Source organism: Cyprinodon variegatus, unplaced genomic scaffold (assembly GCF_000732505.1).
Source record: "Cyprinodon variegatus isolate N-32 unplaced genomic scaffold, C_variegatus-1.0 Scaffold4, whole genome shotgun sequence".
NCBI lineage: Eukaryota > Metazoa > Chordata > Actinopteri > Cyprinodontiformes > Cyprinodontidae > Cyprinodon > Cyprinodon variegatus.
Window position 1 is genome coordinate 1,276,801 of NW_015150457.1, and position 5,823 is coordinate 1,282,623.

At 37.1% G+C, this 5,823-nt stretch overlaps 1 protein-coding gene across 2 annotated transcripts in view; it reads right to left on the reverse strand.

The window, feature by feature from the left end:
- LOC107082730 (E3 ubiquitin-protein ligase RNF19A-like) overlaps positions 1-3,851 on the reverse strand; it is a 29,984-nt gene extending 26,133 nt beyond the window's left edge. For both annotated transcript variants that reach the window (XM_015371554.1, XM_015371544.1), the window contains exon 1: positions 3,556-3,851. The gene's annotated coding sequence lies outside the window, so the exon portion shown is untranslated. The remainder of the gene's footprint in view (positions 1-3,555) is intronic.
- Between the last annotated feature and the right edge of the window lie 1,972 nt (positions 3,852-5,823).

Below are 5,823 nucleotides of genomic sequence, written 5' to 3' on the forward strand. Positions count from 1 at the left end.
CCACCCACCCACCCAAAAAAAAACTACTTAATCAGACAAATGTACTTTGTTACATTCCTCCACTCCAGATCAATAACAATCAGTTAAGGGAATATTTGGTTGTTTCTCAAAGCATAAATAACAAGGAACCAAAGAGAAATAAGATCCTTGCATTCTGGGTGTTATTCCACTACAAGCTCTGGAAAGTAGCATTAGAAATGACAACATAGATGCTTCTCAGAAAAACTCAACTGCAGCTAAATGGTTTACTTTCGCTTTGAATGGTTAAGCCGTGTTCCTATACATCTGCTTTCTAGAAAGCAGTTTAATGTTTTTATGGTGAATGCTCACCACACCCTCAATGTCCAATTCTCTGAGGATCTTTGGATCCTCAGTTGGGGCAGGAATTTTAACATTGACAGTATAATTGCAATATGTGTCTCAATATTTGGCTCTATATTGTTTTATACAACCATGGCGGGACAAGTTGGCAGAAAGAAATGTCCAAAAATGTTTGGTTGACCAGGCTGTTAAAGGGTTAAAGATCTATTATCGGCAGCTACATTAAAATGTTTGGCATTAAAACATTCCTGAAATTTACAAGGACATGATTAATGTGAACATCTTAGACAATTATTTTGTCATTGGTCCATCCATCCATCCATCCATCCATCCATCCATCCATCCATCCATCCATCCATCCATCCATCCATCCAATGAGTTAAGATTTGTATGTTTATTACTGCATATAATTATTTAAATTAAAGGATATTTTGTAGATTCTCCCTGTTCTGGATAAAGGTCTAAAGGTAATTATTTTACTGTTAATAATTAATAGTTGATATCTTATATTCGCTTAGATTTCAAAAAGACTATTGTTTCTTAGGGTCAGTAGTGTTCAGTAATCCAAGTGATAAATCAAATAAATTTTAAAGTGTTGAAAAGCTAAATTCATAATATTTCTTAACTAGAATAGATTAAAAAATACGTAGACAATGATACTGATTTGGTTTTACTGTACAACATGATTTCTTGAACAGCTTGTGCTGCTTCTAGCAAGCAAAGAAAGTGGTTAATAAAAAATAAAAGCTGCCGCCCCTTAGTTGATATGAAAGTTAATATGAAACACTCTTTTTAAAATTTTTTGTAGGCGAAAAGAAAACTAACCCCTTTTTGCAAACATTTTTTCCTGATCATAATTACATCATTTTCCAGAAGAGCAGCTTGTTTCTTGCTGTATCTTTGGATATGATTCAACGTGTTGATTAAGAGCAGTTTTGATAACAAACATGCAGCAAAGACATGGACATGATTCATCAGAAAACATTATAGACAAAAACAGAAAAAGAACAATTTTATAGTAAGAAAAAACAAATATTACATTTTTTACCTTACCTCAATCAGGCAAATATTTTTGCATATATGCATCTCTCAATTTTAAAGTTTAAAATCACTCATGCAACAATACAGTCAGTCACAGGTATTAGCATTATAAGGGTATCTTCAGCTGACTTTCATTATTTGCTTTAGCAAAGGAAACTAAAAGGGTGGTTGCAATTCTTAAGCGCAATCTAACTATATATTTGATTTAAATTTTGATTAGATTCTCAAATTTAAGAACTGCATGTAATAATAAATAAAAAAATTAAATAAATAAAAATAAGGATTTTATTAAGTTTAGATCCTTCTGATGTTATTAAATTTGTGACATGTAAGAAATTAAAAGAGGCAAAGAAAACACAAGTTAACAAAATATAAATAACTTAGTGTGAGTTGGCATCCATATCAAGTTATCTTGTTAAATAAAATTGTGTCAAGTTATTTTAATGATAACTTAATGAAAAAAAATATTAAAAAAGCATTTTACCAGACCTCCTCCGGCCTTTGGCTTCTCCAAGAGATCCTGTGAATAAAGGTTATGAGGAGCACAGGGCAGTGCATCCAACATGCACTAAGAACAGGTCAATGCAGACCAGACTCCTGCTCCACCTCTACAATGGCCCCAATTAAAAGGGTCCAGACTCCATACTACTAGAGCGCCCCCCACAGGGCAGCACAAGGACGGGATCGAATAACTTTTGGGGCACTGGGCCAACACTGGACCAGCTCTGGGCCATGTGCAGGGTACTCACGGTAGGCTCAGAGAGGAGCCGCTTCTTTTCCACATTGAGAGGACTGAGCTAACGTCTTCATCAGATGCACCTTGGACAACTCCTTCTTGAAGGTTTCCAGGCATGTCCCTCCAGTGGATGACCCAGGGCATACTGGAGGGACAGTGTCTCCAAGCTGGTACTAAACACCTCAGACTTCCCCTAGAAGAGCTGGGGAAGAAGGAAGACTGCACATCTCTGCTGAGACTGCAGCTCAGGATAAGCAGAAGAGGAGTACAAGAGATATGGATGTCAAGGGTTGGGGCCCATACCAAGTTATGTTGTCTCAATCCAGCCAAGCTGGCCTAGTTATCCATATGCCTCTTTCTTCTGTCTCTTACCATTTTAAATCTCATTGATAAACCTATCATAATTTTACTATATTCAAGAACCTCATGGTTATAAAGAAAATTGCAGAGATTAATACCTTTACAATTGTTATCAAAGAAAAACAGGAAGCAAAATTCTCGTATTCATAGTTCATAGAGTTTGACTACTTTGATTATGAAATTCACAGAGTTTATGTTATGTTATTGCAAGTGTTGTAAAAAGAGCAATGACAGATGGGATTGTTACACAATCTGAATTCTGCCCTGAAGCTGTCTGTCCTCCTTTGAAAGGGGAAAATAAAACTGCTTCCTGGCATGACCTCCTAACTTTACAGCAGGTTCTCTCCTCTTTTTGGCAGTGTGACACCTGTTCATGTTCAAGTTTTGAATTTCACCCTCAGAAGAGGGAAACCCGATGGCATTTAAAGATATCTGTAAGCTGGACTGATGCCCACAGCAGCAATGCGGGTTTTAGAAGCATGAGAATGACCTCAGCCTTCACACACACACTCTAATACACACACAGTGATGCTTTCAGAGGAATTCCTGACCAAAACATACTGCTCCACTCTAATAGCTGTATGCTTTGCAAGCTTTTAGGTAACCAGAATATATAAAATTATGATGAAATGCTTAGTATTGTGTTTAGAATAATAGAAATATATAAAAAGAATGCAGTCCTTCAAAACTTTTTGATAAGATTTAATTCTGCGGTTTCTAGTTAAAAGTATTTAACCGGGCCTATGTCAGCAAAAGCTGTAGAGGACGTGCAGCAAATATGTAATGAGTTACACAAGCGCGCAGATAAATGTCAGCTCTTCAAAGCATTCTCAGCTGCATCAAAGTTAAAGTCGTGTTTTTAAAGCTTCATCTGAATGATTTAAGAAGGGGTTTGTCCAGAGCATCAGCGTGTTGTTGCAGGGAGTGGCATGATTTCACAGGCGACGTGCAGTCGCATTCACCTTTACCACCATCGCATCCCACATGGACCCGAATGAAAACAACAACAAACCCGTCGGGATGCGCCTCCGAATGTCAGCTTAAACGCGGCGGATCAAACCTTAATCATTTTCGTTGCGCATTGACCGTTTTCTTACCTTTCCCTGAGCGCCGACTCTTTCTCGTTTGAAGTGCAGCCACAACTGGCTCCTCCCCATTCAGGAGCAAACAGTAGCACAGATAGCGTCTCCTCCTTTACTGCCGCACAAAGAGCGGATGATGGGATGAACAGCGGTGCTCCTGCAGAGGGGAGGGCGGTATGCTGGTCAGCAGGTAGAGAGCTGCGGTGACAGCGGCCAGAGAAGTGACGCAGAATCCCAGGATCCCCTATTCATAAATCCCACTCAAGCCCCCATCAGAGAGCACACTGTATCCCACACTCTTTTTCACTTCGAGAACCACAGTCAAGTCAGCGTTCACTAGATTTTATAGGTCGCATTAACACTAACAATTACGGTAGTAAAGATGCCCTGGTCCTTCAGAGTAAAAGCCCCCTGTTTTAAAGCTTTTCTTAAAGGGGAATTTCGTTTGTTTTGTTTTGTTTTTATTGGGCCCTTGATTTTACGTTATTACATCATGTTCTACTCACCTATATGAGTTTTTTTTTTGTCATTTGGAGCTGTTCTGAAGATATTCCGTTAGGTTATATCCAAGTAACGTCTTCCTATGGGCAACGACTTGAAGGCACAAACTAATCTGTTCATAATTTATTCCTTATGGTACGCCAGCATTCATAACATGTAGGCGAATCACTGTCCCCCAGACATCCATGGTTATATTATTTATATTTATATTTTTCAAAAACAAAGCAGCATGTGTATGACGTCATCTGAATATCTTTAGAACAGCTCCAAATGACACAAAACTCATATGGGTGAGTAGAACCTGATGTAATAACATAAAATCAAGGGCCCAATGTAAAAAAAAAAAAAGCATTCCCCTTTAACGTTTATTCAATGCGATTAAATTCTTGCTGCTCTTATTAAAACAATATATAACTTTATGTAACCATGGCCTATAATCTCTGTAAGAGTCAATGAGATAGTATTATGCTATTGTACATATCTGTAAAAACCCTATTTATAGTAATATCCACATGTATATGATATTCAGTACATATCCGGCTGTAAATTTAGTTAATAACACTAGTTATTTACATATTATATTCATGGAACAAATCTATTAGTAAAATTCTGTTTATAATGGTATTGATCACTATATTTATTCAGTAGTCCTGTACTTATGGAACCATTATTTATCCTGCACTTGCTGCTATTGCACTTCTGGTTAGACCTAAACTGCATTTTGTTGCCTTGTACCTCTACCTGTGTAATGAATATAAAGTTGAGTCTAATCTAGTCTAATCTAAGATTGATTAGGACTCCGGTAAAAGACTTGGTCATTGTAAGATCAACTCTAGACATAGGATAAACCGGTGGAGGTCTGACAGAAAACATCTTCCAGACCCCCAAAGGCCAACGATTTGAGCATGTGCTCTTTAATCAGTAAGCTAAAGTGAAAAAAATAGTTATTGGAAACAAAAAGTTAAAAATAACTATTAATAATAGAGAACTTGATGCCCATTATTTTTGATCAAATCCACAGCAGGTCTTAAAGAACTCTAGTGAGTGACATCTGGAGGTGTTTTATTGTCCTCTTGAAGAGAAACTATTTACAGAAATTTCCAAGTTGCTGCAACACTTATATCAACATATGCAAAGTGGCTAACAAGAGAGATTAGTATAATCTAGACGTGTTCTCCTGTCAGCCTGGAGTGAAAGGATTTACTGGAAACACAGGGTTAAATTTGAATACTTACAAAAACTTAGGAAAATTTGTTGATAGTCTGAGTTTAGGAACACCCAATTAGCTGCATAAAACAGTAACAGAGGAACAGAGGAGCAAGGACAACTCATTCGATCATTTTGCCTTTACTTTGAAAGGCCAGAGGCAGCGTTACAACCGTAATTTATATTGTTAGGGAGACAACTTTTCGTGAGTACTGGCTTGTCATACTAGATGTGGAAGCAGGTCAGTACTTTGGCTTTGGTTTCTTTTTCAGAGCCCTTATATCTGGTGTAGCACAACTTCCCATCAAAGAAAAACATGTTGGTTTACTTTTTAGAGCAGAAAATAGATAACAATTGGTGTATAAAACAAATTAAAGGTATCCTTCCCATTTTATAATAGGTGTAACAAGTAATGTCCAAGTTCCAGAATCACATATATTTCCCACATTTTTTGTTCAAAAATATTTGTGTAAAGCACAGTGTTATTTTTAAAGGTATAATTAGGCTGCAAAAGTATGTAACACTAAGAGTGACTTCAGTAACTCTTAAGTACATGGTTGTAATTTTGTTTTGGGG